General features: G+C 57.3%; 1 protein-coding gene across 1 annotated transcript in view; it reads right to left on the bottom strand.

Annotated features, from left to right (window-relative positions):
- The window catches only part of SRCAP (Snf2 related CREBBP activator protein), a 121,696-nt gene extending 108,332 nt beyond the window's left edge, over positions 1-13,364 (bottom strand). Inside the window, 1 exon segment of the mRNA XM_084224271.1 lies at positions 13,160-13,364. The gene's annotated coding sequence lies outside the window, so the exon portion shown is untranslated.
- Positions 13,365-15,660: the final 2,296 nt, after the last annotated feature.

A 15,660-nucleotide genomic window follows, 5' to 3' on the forward strand; every position in this document is an offset into this window, starting at 1 on the left:
GGGGGGGGAGGGGCTGCCGGGGGATCCCCCCGAGGATGAGGCCGGAGAAACGGGGCTGGAACCGGTCATCCTGCCTGAGGGAGCCTGGGGAAAGGGAAATTTGGGGTGAAATTTGGGGATTTTGGGAAAATTTGGGGGAAATTTGGGGATTTTGGGAGAAAATTTGGGGATTTTTGGCAAAAATTTGGGGGTTTTAGGTGGAAATTTGGGGTTTTTAGGGGGAAAAATGGGGAATTTTGGAAGGTTTGGAGGGAGTTTGGGAGGGATAAGTGGAAAATTTGGGGTGAATTCTGGGGATTTTGGGAAAATTTGGGAATTTTTAAGGGAAAATTTGGGGATTTTAGGAAAAAATTTGGGGGTTTTAGGTGGAAATTTGGGGGTTTTAGGGGGAAAAATGGGGAATTTTTGAAGGTTTGGAGGGAGTTTGGGAGGGGGAATTGGGGATTTTGGGGTGAAATTTCGGGATTTTGGGAAAATTTGGGGGGTTTAAGAAAAAATTTGGGGATTTTTGGCGAAAATTTGGGGATTTTTGGCAAAAATTTGGGGGTTTTATGCCAAAATTTGGGGTTTTTAGGGGGAAAAATGGGGAATTTTAGGGGGTTTTTGGAAGGTTTGGAGGAAGTTTGGGAGGGGAAAACAAAAAATTTGGGTTGAATTCTGGGGATTTGGGGAAAATTTGGGATTTTTGGGGGAAGATTTGGGGATTTTAGGAAAAAATTGGAATTTTTAGGGGAAATCTTGGGGTTTTTACGTGGAAATTTGGGATTTTTAGGGGATTTTTAGGGGATTTTTGGAAGGTTTGGAAGGAGATTGGGAGGGATAAATGGAAAATTTGGGATGAATTCTGGGGATTTTGGGAAAATTTAGGGGTTTTGGGTGAAGATTTGGAGTTTTTAGGAAAAAATTTGGGAATTTTGGGGGAAATTTTGGGTATTTTTAGCCAAAATTTGGGGTATTTAGGGGGAAAAATGGGGAATTTTGGAAGGTTTGGAGGCAATTTGGGAGGGGAAAATGAAAAATTTGGGTTGAATTCAGGGGATTTTGGGAAAATTTGGGATTTTTGGGAAAAATTTGGGGTTTTTAGGGGAAAATTTGGGGATTTTATGTGAAAATTTGACTATTTTAGGGGGAAAAATGGGGAAAAAATGGGGATTTTGGAAGGTTTGGAGGGATTTTGGGAGTGATAAATGCGAAATTTGGGATGAATTCTCGGGATTTGGGGAAAATTGGAGAAAATTTGAGGATTTTAGGTGAAAATTTGGGGATTTTAGGAAAAAATTTGGGGATTTTTGGCGAAAATTTGGGGTTTTTACGTGGAAATTTCAGGTTTTTAGGGGAAAAAATGGGGATTTTTAGGGATTTTTGGAAGGTTTGGGAGGGAAAATTGGAAATTTTGGGGTGAAATTTGGGGATTTTGGGGAAAATTGAAAATTTTTTAAGGGATTTTGGGGGGGTTTGGAGAAATTTGGGGTGATTTTGGGGCCATTTTGGGGAGGATTTTTGGGGATTTCGGGGCCATTTTGGGGGGAATTTTAGGGGGATTTTTTTAGGGTTTTTTAAGGGATTATTGGGGGATTTTTGGGGGAATTTTGGGGGATTTTTTCGGGGAATTCTGGGGGGATTTTTTGGGGATTTTTTGGGGGATTTTTGGGGGAATTTTGGGAGAATTTTTTTAGGGATTTTCTTAGGGATTTTGGGGCCATTTTGGGGGATTTTGGGGGAATTTTTTAGAATTTTTTGGGATTTTGGGGCCATTTTTGGGGAGATTTTGGGGGGATTTTGGGGCCATTTTTGGGGGAATTTTTGGGGATTTTTGGGGCCATTTTTGAGAGATTTTAGGGTCATTTTGGGGATTTTTGGGGCCATTTCTGGGAGATTTTTTGTGGATTTTTTGGGATTTTGGGGCCATTTGGGGGGGGGCATTTTTGGGATTTTCTGGGGATTTGGGGGCCATTTTTGAGAGATTTTTTGGGGGATTTTTTGGGGATTTTGGGGCCATTTTCAGGGGATTTTTGGGGGATTTTTTTCAGGATTTTTGGGGGATTTTGAGCCCATTTTGGGGGGATTTTTTGGGGGATTTTCTTGGGGATTTTTTGGGGCTTTATTGAGGATTTTTTTGGGGATTTTGGGGCCATTTCTGAGAGATTTTTTGGGTATTTTTGGGGGATTTTGGGAGATTTTTGGGGGAGATATTTTGGGATTTTGAAGAGATTTTTGGGACCATTTCTCGGGGATTTTGGGGCCATTTTATTGGGGATTTTTTGGGGATTTTTGGGGGATTTTGGGGCCATTTAGGGGGATTTTTTGGGGAATTTTTTGGGATTTTTGGGGGATTTTGGGGCCATTTTTGGAGGATTTTTTGGGGATTTTATCCAGGATTTTGGGGCCATTTTAGGGGAATTTTTGGGGACTTTTTGGCCATTTTGAGGGGAATTTTGAGGGATTTTGGAGGGATTTTGGCACCATTTTTGGGGGGATTTTTTTGAGATTTGTTTGGGATTTTGGGGGGATTTTGGGTCCATTTTTGGGGCACTTTTTTGGGTGATTTTGGAGGCATTTTGGGGGGGATTTTTTGGCCATTTTGGGGGATTTTTTCGGGATTTTGGGGCAATTTTGGAAGGATTTTTGGGGATTTTTAGAGAATTTTTTCAGGGGATTTTTTTGGGGATTTTTGGGAGATTTTTGGGGCTGATTTTGGGTGACTTTTGGGGCCATTTTTGAGGGATTTTTGAGGAATTATTTGGGATTTTGGAGCCATTTTTAGGAAATTTTTGGGGATTTTTTTGGGATTTTGGAGCCATTTGGGGGGGATTTTTTGGGGGATTTTTGGGGATTTTGGGGGGATTTTGGGGCCATTTGGGGGGAATTTTTTTGGCCATTTTGGGAGGATTTTTGAGGAAAATTTGGGGGATTTTGGGGGGATTTTGGGAGAATTTTTGGAGGGATTTTCTTGGGGATTTTTTGGGGGATTTTGCGGCCATTTTTGAGGGAATTTTTGGGAATTTTTTGAGAGTTTGGGGCCACTGGGGGAAAATTTTGGGATTTTTTTGGGATTTTGGGGCCATTTTTGAGACATTTTTTGGGGATTTTGGGGCCATTTTTGGGGGGGTTTTGGGGGGATTATTTGGGGTTTTGGGGGACATTTTTGAGATTTTTGGGGGGATTTTGGGGCCATTTCTGAGGGATTTTTGGGGGATTATTTGGGATTTTGGAGCCATTTTTGGGGGATTTTTTGGGGTTTTTTGGGGATTTTTGGGGCCATTTTTGGGAGATTTTTGGAGCGATTTTGGGGAATTTTTTGCAGGATTTGGGGCCATTTTTAGGAGATTTTTTGGGGGTTTTTTTTGGGATTTTGGGGCCATTTTTGAAGGATTTTTGGGGATTTTTGGGGGGATTTTGGGGCCATTTTGGAAGGACTTTTTTGGGGAGAATTTTTGGGGATTTTTTGGCCATTTTGGGGAGAATTTTTGGGGATTTTTGGGGGATTTTGGGGCCATTTTGGGGGGGATTTTTTGGGTGATTTTGGAGGCATTTTGGGGGGATTTTGGGGGGATTTTTTGGCCATTTTTGGGGGATTTTTTCGGGATTTTGAAGCCATTTTAAGGGGAATTTTTGGGGGATTTTTTGGCCATTCTGGGGGGATTTTTTCGGGATTTTGGGGCCATTTTTAGGGGAATTTCTGGGGATTTTTTGGCCATTTTGGGGGGAATTTTGGGGGATTTTTGAGGGATTTTAGGGCCATTTTGGTATCATTTCCATCCCCCCTCACCCCTCCCCTCCCCTCCCCCACTCACCTGGGGGTGCAGAGGAGGGTGGGGGTGGGGCGGGGGGGCCCCGGGGCCGCCCCCCCCCCCCCGGCCGCAGGGGCTGCTGGGTAGGGGGCGCCTCATGCTGGGGGGGGGCGCCCGGGCGGCCCAGCCTCACCTGAGCCGCGGCACCTGCGCAGGTGAGACACACCTGAGACACCTGGGACACACCTGGGACAGGTGAGACCTCACCTGAACCCTCCCAGCCTCACCTGGGACAGGTGAGACTCACCTGAGCTTCCCTGAGCTCACCTGAGCATCCCCAGCCTCACCTGAACCTCCCTAAACTCACCTGAGCCCCCCAGCCTCACCTGAGCCGCGGCACCTGCGCAGGTGAGAGAGGACCTGAGACCTCACCTGAGACAGGTGAGACCTCACCTGAACCCCCCTGAGCTCACCTGAACCCCCCCAGCCTCACCTGAGCCGCGGCACCTGCGCAGGTGAGACACACCTGAGACACCTGGGACACACCTGAGACCTCACCTGGGACAGGTGAGACTCCATCCCATCCCCCCCAGCCTCACCTGAGCTCACCTGAGCCTCCCTGAGCTCACCTGAGCCCCCCCAGCCTCACCTGAGCCGCAGCACCTGCGCAGGTGAGACACACCTGAGACACCTGGGACACACCTGAGACCTCACCTGAGACAGGTGAGACTCCATCCCAACCCCCTCAGCCTCACCTGAGCCCCCCCCAGCCTCACCTGAGCCCCCCTGAGCTCACCTGAGCCCCCCCAGCCTCACCTGAGCCGCGGCACCTGCGCAGGTGAGACACACCTGAGACACCTGAGACAGGTGAGACTCACCTGAGACCTCACCTGAGCCCCCCCAGCCTCACCTGAGCTCACCTGAGCTTCCCTGAGATCACCTGAGCCCCCCCAGCCTCACCTGAGCTCACCTGAGCCCCCCCAGCCTCACCTGAGCCGCGGCACCTGCGCAGGTGAGACACACCTGAGACACCTGAGACACACCTGAGACACACCTGAGACACACCTGGGACCTCACCTGAACCCCCCCAGCCTCACCTGAGCCTCCCTAAGCTCACCTGAACACCCCCAGCCTCACCTGAACCCTCCCAGCCTCACCTGGGACAGGTGAGACTCACCTGAGACCTCACCTGAGCCCCCCCAGCCTCACCTGAGCTGCGGCACCTGCCCAGGTGAGACACACCTGAGACACCTGAGACACACCTGAGACCTCACCTGAACCTCCTCAGCCTCACCTGAGCCCCCCCAGCCTCACCTGAACACCCTCAGCCTCACCTGGGACAGGTGAGACTCACCTGAGCCCCCCCTGAGCTCACCTGAGCCCCCCCAGCCTCACCTGAGCCGCGGCACCTGTGCAGGTGAGACACACCTGAGACACCTGAGACACACCTGAGACCTCACCTGAACCCCCCCAGCCTCACCTGAGCCCCCCTGAGCTCACCTGAGCCCCCCCAGCCTCACCTGAGCCGCGGCACCTGCGCAGGTGAGACACACCTGAGACACCTGGGACACACCTGAGACACACCTGAGACAGGTGAGACCTCACCTGAACTCACCTGAACCCCCCCAGCCTCACCTGAGCTCACCTGAACCCCCCCAGCCTCACCTGAGCCGCAGCACCTGCGCAGGTGAGACACACCTGAGACACCTGGGACACACCTGAGACACACCTGAGACAGGTGAGACCTCACCTGAACCCCCCAGCCTCACCTGAGCTTCCCTGAGCTCACCTGAGCCCCCCCAGCCTCACCTGAGCCGCGGCACCTGTGCAGGTGAGACACACCTGAGACACCTGAGACCTCACCTGAACCCCCCCAGCTGTCTCTCACCTCTCTCACCTGTCTCTCACCTGTCTCACCTGTCTCTCACCTGTCTCTCACCTGTCTCACCTGTCTCTCACCTGTCTCACCTGTCTCTCACCTCTCTCACCTGTCTCACCTGTCTCTCACCTGTCTCTCACCTGTCTCACCTGTCTCTCACCTGTCTCACCTGTCTCTCACCTCTCTCACCTGTCTCACCTGTCTCTCACCTGTCTCTCACCTGTCTCACCTGTCTCTCACCTGTCTCACCTGTCTCACCTGTCTCTCACCTGTCCCACCTGTCTCTCACCTGTCTCTCACCTGTCTCACCTGTCTCACCTGTCTCTCACCTGTCTCACCTGTCTCTCACCTGTCTCTCACCTGTCTCTCACCTGTCTCACCTGTCTCTCACCTGTCTCTCACCTGTCTCACCTGTCTCTCACCTGTCTCACCTGTCTCACCTGTCTCTCACCTGTCTCTCACCTGTCCCTCACCTGTCCCCCCGTGTCTCACCTGTGTGCGCGGGGCCCTCCTCCTCCTCCTCACACTCCACTTCCACGGTGCCGGTGAGGCCGGGGGGGCGTCCTGGGGACAGGTGAGATGGGGGAGGGGTCAGACACACCTGGGACAGGTGAGACACACCTGAGACACACCTGGGGACAGATGAGACACACCTGGGATGGGTCAGACACACCTGGGGACAAGTCAGACATGGGGGGGGGGGGGGGTCAGACACACCTGGGGATAGGTGAGAAACACCTGGGACACACCGGGGGGGATCAGACACACCTGGGACACACCTGGGGACAGCTGAGACACACCTGGGGGGGTCAGACACACCTGGGACACACCTGGGGACAGGTGAGACACACCTGGGGATGGAGGAGACACACCTGGAGGAGTCAGACACACCTGGGACACACCTGGGACACACTGGGGACAGGTGAGACATGGGGGGGGTCAGACACACCTGGGGACAGGTGAGAAACACCTGGGATGGGTCAGACACACCTGGGGCGGGTCAGACACACCTGGGGCGGGTCAGACACACCTGGGAGGGGTCAGACACACCTGGGACACACCTGAGACACCTGGGACAGGTGAGACATGGAGGGGGGTCAGACACACCTGGGACAGGTGAGACACACCTGGAACACACCTGGAGGGGATCAGACACACCTGGGATGGTTCAGACACAACTGGGGGGGTCAGACACACCTGGGGACAGGTAAGACACACCTGGGACACACCTGGGACACACCTGGGACAGGTGAGACGGGGGGAGGGGTCAGACACACCTGGGGACAGGTGAAACACACCTGTGACACACCTGAGACACACCTGGGGACAGGTGAAACACACCTGGAGGGGGTCAGACACACCTGGGACACACCTGGAGAGGGTCAGACACAACTGGGACAGGTGAGACACACCTGGAGGAGTCAGGCACACCTGGAGGGGTCAGACACACCTGGGACACACCTGGGGACAGGTGAGAAACGGGGCCGGGGGTCAGACACACCTGGGACACACCTGGGGGGGGAGTCAGACACACCTGGGACAGGTGAGACACCGGGGAGGGGTCAGACACACCTGGGCACGCCTGGGGACAGGTGAGACACACCTGGACGGGGTCAGACACACTTGGGACAGGTGAGACACACCTGGGACACACCTGGGGACAGGTGAGACGGGGGGTCAAACACACCTGGGACACACCTGGGGGGGTCAGACACACCTGGGGGGACGTGGACACACCTGGGGGAGGTCCTGGGCACACCTGAGAGCACCTGGGGGCACCTGAGAGCACCTGGGGAGAGCAGAACAGGTGAGTCAGGGATGGGGAACACACCTGGGCACACCTGAGGGTACCTGGGGACAGGTGAGGGGTACCTGGGGACACCTGAGAGCACCTGGGGTCACCTGTCCCACACAGGGACCCCAAAACTCCCAAAAATGACCCCAAAAACCCCAAAAATGACCCCAAAACTTCCCAAAGTGACCCCAAAACCCCAAAAGTGACCCCAAAATCCCAAACTGGGACCTCAAAACCCCCAAAGTGACCCCAAAACCCCAAAAGTGACCCCAAAATGACCCCAAAACCCCAAAAGTGACCCCAAAACCCCAAAAGGGACCCCAAAATCTCAAACTGACCCCAAAACCCCAAAATGACCCCAGAACCCCAAAAATGACCCCAAAAACCTCAAAAGGGACCCCAAAACTCCCAAAAATGACCCCAAAATCTCAAACTGGGACCCCAAAACGCCAAAAAGTGACCCCAAAACCCCAAAAGTGACCCCAAAACCCCAAACTGGGACCCCCAAACCCTAAATTGAGACCCCAAAATCCCAAACTGGGATCTCAAAACCCCAAAAAGTGACCCCCAAACCCCAAAAGTGACCCCAAAATCTCAAACTGGGACCCCCAAAACCCCAAAAAGTGACCCCAAAACCCCAAAATTGACCCCAAAATCCCAAACTGGGATGCCCAAAATTCCAAAGTGACTCCACAACCCCAAAATTGACCCCAAAATCCCAAACTGGGACTCTCCAAAACCCCAAATTGACCTCAAAGTGACCCCAAAACCCCTAAACTGACCCCAAAACCCCAAAATCCCAAAAGTGCCCCAAAAATCCCGAAATAGAATCCCCAAAACCCCAAAATTGACCCCAAAACCCCAAACTTGAATCCCCAAAATCCCAAACTGGGACCCTCAAACCCTAAATTGGGACCCCAAAACCCCAAAAGTGACCCCAATACCCCAAAAGTGCCCCAAATACCCCAAAAGTGACCCCAAAATCCCAAACTGGGACCCCCAAAATTCCAAAGTGACTCCAAAACCCCAAAATTGACCCCAAAATCCCAAACTGGGACTCTCCAAAACCCCAAATTGACCTCAAAGTGACCCCAAAACCCCCAAAGTGACCCCAAAACCCCCAAAGTGACCCCAAACCCCAAAGTGACCCCAAACCCCACACACGGACCCCAAAGTGACCCCAAACCCCACTCCGGGACCCCAAAGTGACCCCAAACCCCACACAGGGACCCCAAAGTGACCCCAGACCCCACACAGGGACCCCAAATCAGAGACCCCAAACTCCAAATCGAGCACCCCAAATCAGGGACCCCAAACCCCAAATCAGGGACCCCAAACCCCAAATCAGGGACCCCAAATCTTAGACCCAAACCCCAAATCAGGGACTCTAAACCAAGAACCCTAAACCAGAAACCCCAAATCAGAGACTCCAAATCAGAGACTCCAAATCAGGGACCCCAAATCAGGGACCCCAAACAAGAAACCCCAAACCAGAGACTCCAAATCTGAGACCCCAAATCAGGGACCCCAAGTCAGAGACCCCAAACCAGAGACCCCAAACCAGAGACCCCAAACCAGGGACCCCAAACCAGGGATCCCAAATCAGGAATCCCAAATCAGGGATCCCAAATCAGAGACCCCAAATCAGGGACCCCAAATCAGGGACCCCGAATCAAAGACCCCAAATCAGGAACCCCAAATCTGAGACCCCAAATCTGAGACCCCAAACCCCAAATCAGGGACCTCAAATCAGAGACCCCAAATCAGAGACCCCAAATCAGGGACCCCAAATCTGAGACCCCAAATCAGAGACCCCGAATCAAAGACCCCAAATCAGAGACCCCGAATCAAAGACCCCAAATCAGGAACCCCAAATCTGAGACCCCAAATCTGAGACCCAAATCCCAAATCAAGGACCCTGAAGCAGGAATGCAAATCCCAAATCAGGGACCCCAAACCCCTCACAGCCCCTGACCCCAAATCAGGGACCCCAAATTAGAGACTCCAAACCCCGAATCAGAGACCCCAAATCAGGGACCCCAAACCAGGGACCCCAAACCAGAGACCCCAAACCAGAGACCCCAAATCTGGGACCCCAAAGCAGAGACCCTAAATCAGAGACCCCAAACCAGAGACTCCAAATCAGGGACCCCAAATCAGAGACCCCAAATCTGAGACCCCAAATCAGGGACCCCAAACCCCAAATCAAGCGCCACAAACCAAGAACCCCAAATCAGAGACCTCAAATCAGGGACCTCAAATTAGGGACCCCAAATCTGAGACCCAAATCAGAGACTCCAAACCCCAAATCAGGGACCCCAAATCAGAGACCCCAAACCCCAAATCAGGGACCCCAAATCAGAGACCCCAAATCAGGGACCCCAAACCAGGGACCCCAAATCAGAGACCCCAAATCAGAGACCCCAAATCAGGGACCCCAAATCAGGGACCCCAAATCAGAGACCCCAAATCAGGGACCCCAAACCAGGGACCCCAAATCAGAGACCCAAATCCCAAATCAAGGACCCTGAAGCAGGAACCCCAAACCCCAAATCAAGACCCCAAACCAGGGACCCCAAATCAGAGACCCCAGACCAGGGACCCCAAATCAGAGACCCCAGACCAGGGACCCCAGACCAGGGACCCCAAGCCCCTCACAGCCCCTGAGAGCAAACTAGGGACCCCAAATCAGGGACCCCAAACCAGAGACCCCAAACCAGGGACCCCAAACCCCAAATCAAGGACCCTGAAGCAGGAACCCCAAACCCCAAATCAAGGACCCCAAACCAGGAACCCCAAACCAGAGACTCCAAATCAGAGACCCCAAAACAGGGACCCCAAACCCCAAATCAAGGGCCCAAAATCAAGGACCCCAAACCCATCACAGCGCCCTGACCCCAAACCAGGGACCCCAAACCAGAGACCCAAATCAGGGACCCCAAATCAGGGACCTTAAACCAGAGACTGTAAATCAAGGACCCCAAACCTGAAACACAAATCCCAAACCAGAGACCCCAAATCAGGGACCCCAAATCAGGGACCTTAAACCAGAGACTCCAAATCAGGGCCCCCAAACCAAGGACCCAAATCCCAAATCAAGGACCCCAAACCAGGAACCCCAAGTCAGAGACCCCAAAGCAGAGACTCCAAATCAGGGACCCCAAATCAGAGACCCCAAATCTGAGACCCCAAATCTGAGACCCCAAATCTGAGACCCCAAATCCCAAATCAAGGACCCCGAAGCAGAGACCCCAAATCAGAGACCCCAAATCAGGGACCCCAGACCCCTGGCAGTCCCTGACCCCAAACCAAACACCACACTGGGGGTCCCTCACCCCACACCGGGGGTCCCTCACCCCACACCGAGGGTCCCTCACCCCACACCGAGGGTCCCTCACCCCACACCGGGGTCCCTCACCCCACACCGAGGGTCCCTCACCCCACACCGAGGGTCCCTCACCCCACACCGGGGTCCCTCACCCCACACCGAGGTCCCCTCAGCCCTCACCGAGGGTCCCTCACCCCACACCGAGGGTCCCTCACCCCTCTCCCCACACCGCGGGTCCCTCATCGCTCCTCTCACTCCTCACCCCACACCGGGTTCCCCACACCCCACACCGGGGTCCCTCACCCCACACCGGGGTCCCTCACCCCAAACCGAGGGTCCCCTCACCCCTCACCGAGGGTCCCTCACCCCACACCGAGGGTCCCTCACCCCAAATCGAGGGTCCCTCACCCCTCACCAAGGGTCCCTCACCCCACACTGGGTTCCCCTCACCCCACACTGGGTTCCCCTCACCCCACACCGGGGGTCCCTCACCCCTCACCGAGGGTCCCTCACCCCTCACCGGGGTCCCTCACCCCACATCGAGGGTCCCTCACCCCACACCGAGGGTCCCTCACCCCACATCGAGGGTCCCTCACCCCACACCGAGGGTCCCTCACCGGATTCCTCTCACCCCACACCGTGGTCCCCTCACCCTCACCAGGCTCCATCCCCCTACACCGAGGATCCTTCACCCCTCACCGAGGGTCCCTCACCCCACACCGGGGGTCCCCTCACCCCTCAGCCAGGTCCCTCACCCCTCACCCCACACTGGGAGTCCCTCGGCCCTCACCCCTTTACCGAGGGTCCCTCACCCCACACTGGGGGTCTTTCACCGGGGTCCCTCACCTCACACCAGGTTCCCCTCACCCCACACTGGGGGTCCCTCACCGGGTTTCCCCTCACCGGGGATCTCTCACCCCACACCGGGGGTCCCTCACCCCACACCGGGGGTCCCTCACCCCACACCCCACACCGGGTTCCCCTCACCCCACACCGGGGTCCCTCACCCCACACCGGGTTCCCCTCACCCCACACCGGGTTCCCCTCACCCCACACCGGGTTCCCCTCACCCCACACCGGGGGTCCCTCACCCCACACCCCACACCGGGTTCCCCTCACCCCACACCGGGTTCCCCTCACCCCACACCGGGGGTCCCTCACCCCACACCCCACACCGGGTTCCCCTCACCCCACACCGGGGGTCCCTCACCCCACACCCCTCACCGGGTTCCCCTCACCCCACACTGGGGGTCCCCTCACCCCTCAGCCGGGTTCCTCACCCCTCACCGGGGGTCCCTCACCGGGTTTCCCCTCACCGGGGATCTCTCACCCCTCACCGGGTTCCCCTCACCCCTCACCGAGGGTCCCTCACCGGGTTCCCCTCACCCCACACCGGGTTCCCCTCACCCCACACCGGGTTCCCCTCACCCCACACCGGGGGTCCCTCACCCCACACCCCTCACCGGGTTCCCCTCACCCCACACCGAGGGTCCCTCACCGGGTTCCCCTCACCCCACACCGGGTTCCCCTCACCCCACACCCCTCACCGGGTTCCCCTCACCCCTCTCCGGGTTCCCCTCACCGGGGTCCCTCACCCCACACCGGGGTCCCTCACCCCTCACCAGGTTCCCCTCACCCCTCACCGAGGGTCTCTCCCCGGGTTTCCCCTCACCCCTCTCCCCACACCGAGGGTCCCTCACCCCTCACCCCTTTACCGAGGGTCCCTCACCCACACCGGGGGTCCCTCACCCCTCACCGGGTTCCCCTCACCCCTCACCGGGGGTCCCTCACCGGGGGTCTCTCCACCCCTCACCGAGGGTCCCTCACGCCACACCGGGCGTCACTCAGCCCTCACCTCACACCTGGATCCCTCACCCCACACTGAGGGTCCCTCACCGGGTTCCTCTCACCCCACACTGGGGGTCCCTCACCCCTCACCAGGTTCCCCTCATTAGGGGTCGGCACCCCTCTCCCCACACCGAGAGTCCCTCATCGCTCCTCTCACTCCTCACCTCACACCGAGGGTCCCTCACCCCACACCGGGGTCCCTTCACCCCACATTGGGGGTCCCTCACCGAGGGCCCCTCACCCCTCTCCGGGTTCCCCTCACCGGGTTCCCCTCACCCCTCACCCCACACCGGGTTCCCCTCACCGGGTTCCCCTCACCCCACACCGGGGGTCTCTCCCCGGGTTCCCCTCACCCCTCACCGGGAGTCTCTCCCCGGGTTCCCCTCACCCCACACCGGGAGTCTCTCACCGGGTTCCCCTCACCCCACACCGAGGGTCTCTCCCCGGGTTTCCCCTCACCCCTCACCGAGGGTCTCTCCCCGGTTTCCCCTCACCCCTCACCGAGGGTCTCTCCCCGGCTTTCCCCTCACCCCTCTCCCCACACCGAACCCCCTCCCCCATTACCGCTCGCTCCCTACCGGTCCCGCCGCCTCACGGACGGGGTGGGGGGGCGAAGGAAGATGAGGATGAGGAGGAGGAGGAGGAAGAGGCGGAAGGACGGGCCGTGAGGGGAGGGGAGCTGAGGGGGGGCGGGGGGGAGCCCCGGGGAGGCGCCTCCGCCGCCGCTCCGCCTCCACCGCCAAATGGCGGCCGGGTGCCCCCTCCCCTTAACCGAGACCCCTCCACCACCTCAGCACCCCCAAACCCCCCCCGGGCCCCCCCAGAGCCCCCCCCCGGGCCCTCCTCCCCCCGTCTCCCTCAGGGCTCACGGGAAATGGAGTCCGCGCCGCTGAGGGGAGACGCCGGCAAATGGCGGCGGCCGCGCGCGCGCCCGCCGAGCTCTCGCGAGAGCGCAACGCTCCGCCAATGGGCGATCTCGCGAGATCTCGCACGCCGGCCTCACCCCGCCCTTCCTCAGCTCCTCCCGCCTTTCGCCTTTCCCGCCCCTCTCGACCCGCCCCCCGTCAAATCTCGCGAGGGTTCCTATTGAAACGAGCAGGGATCTCGCGAGATCAAACTCTACCCCTCCCATCCCGCTCCGAGCTCCGCCTTCCAGCCCTCCCGCCACGCAAAATCTCGCGAGATCTCCCATTCAGCAGGAGTGGGATGTCGCGAGATCTCCTTCCTTCCCCCCCTCCCCCACGCCCTCCTCCTCCCAGCCCGCCCGCCGCGCCAAATGTCGCGAGATCTCCCATTGAGCCGAACAGCGATCTCGCGAGATCTCTCTCGTCCTTCCCCCTTCACGCCCTCCCCCCACGCCACGTCTCGCGAGAGCGCTGCGCGTTTGAATGGGCGCTCTCGCGAGACCTCGGCCCTCCCTCTTCCCTTTCTCCCCTCTCCGTCCCGGCCTCCCCCCACGCCAAGTCTCGCGAGATTGTGACGCTTCCCTCTGGGCGCTATGGCGGTGTTTCAACCCCCTCCTTCCTCCCTCCTCCCTCATCTCCCTCCCGCCGCAGGATGTCTCGCGAGATCGTACCGCTTCACTGCGGGCTGTCTCGCGAGATTTGAACACCCCCCCCCAGGATCTGAGGTTTTCCTCTCAATCCCGCCTCCTTCCCGCTCTTTATGGAACTCTCGCGAGAACGCCGTGCGTCTCAATGCGTGTTCTCGCGAGATTTTCCCTCGCCCATCCCTCGCTCCCCCCCCAGCCTGCGATCCCTAGTCGCCAAATCTCGCGAGACCTCCTCGCGTTTTAATCGGCGCTCTAGCAAGATCTCGTTTTTTCCTCTAATCTCTGTGGGAGATCTCGCGGGATCTTTAACCCGCCCTCCCCCTCTTTTCAGCCTTCCGGAGTCTCGCGAGATCCTCGCACTTAAGCAAAGAAACTCTCGCGAGATCTCGCTTTGTCCCACCCCTCCCCCTTTCCCACCTCCGCCGCGAGATCTCGCGAGACTTGAGGTGAAAGGAAGGATCCAGATCTGGGCCGCTTTTGACCACGCCCCTTTGTGGGCGTGGCTAGAGGAAAAGAAAGCGTGGCCAATCATAAACGTCATCGTTTGTCTCCACTTCCGGTCATCGCCATCACTTCCGGTGTGAACGACGCCATGTTGGACCCACAGCCACATGGAACCCTGCGCGCCGCCATCTTGGCCGCAGCGCGCCGCCATCTTGGCCGCTGGGTGCCGCCATCTTGGCCGCGCCGCAGAGGATGATGGGATCCACCCCCTCCCCCCCATTCCCAAAAATTCCCAGAAACTTTTTTGGGGATTTTTCAACTTTTTTTTATCCAAACGGAGCCAAAACGGAGCAGAAACACAAAAAATTCCCCTTTTGGCCCCAAAACGCGCCCGGGGGGAGGGGGGGGGGGGAGGGGGAAGGGCCCCAAAGGTCACCTGGGCACACCTGGGCACACCTGGGCACACCTGGGGGGGACCAAAAAGTCACGGGGGGGGTCCCTGGGCCTCGCCCAGGTGGCTCCAGGTGAGCTCAGGTGTAATGCCAGGTGTGCCCAGGTGTGCCCAGGTGTCCCAGGTGTGCCCAGGTGTACCCAGGTGTGCCCAGGTGTGTGCCCAGGTACCACCCAGGTGTGCCCAGGTACCTCCCAGGTGTGCCCAGGTGTGCCCAGGTACCACCCAAGTGTACCCAGGTACCCCCCAGGTGTGCCCAGGTGTGTCTTTAAGAGCACTCAGGTGTGCCCAGGTGGCACCAAAGGCTCTCAGGTGTGCCCAGGTGTGCCCGGGTACTCCCAGATGTGCCCAGGTGTGTGCCAGGTGTGCCCAGCTGAATCCTGGGTACCCTCAGGTGTTTCCCAGGTACCCCCAGGGTGTGCCCAGGTGTGCCCCGGTGTGCCCAAACCATACCCAGGTGTGCCCCCAGGTGTGCCCCCAGGTGTGCCCAGGTGTGCCCAGGTGTGCCCAGCTCCGTCCCAGGTGTACCTCAGGTGTCCCCAAATATATCCAGATGTATCCCAGGTGTACCCCAGGTGTGCCCAGGTACCCCCAGCTGTACCCAAGCCACACCCAGATCTATCCTGGCTGCC

This window comes from Fringilla coelebs (genome assembly GCF_963513975.1).
Source record: "Fringilla coelebs genome assembly, chromosome: 35".
Taxonomy (NCBI): Eukaryota; Metazoa; Chordata; class Aves; order Passeriformes; family Fringillidae; genus Fringilla; species Fringilla coelebs.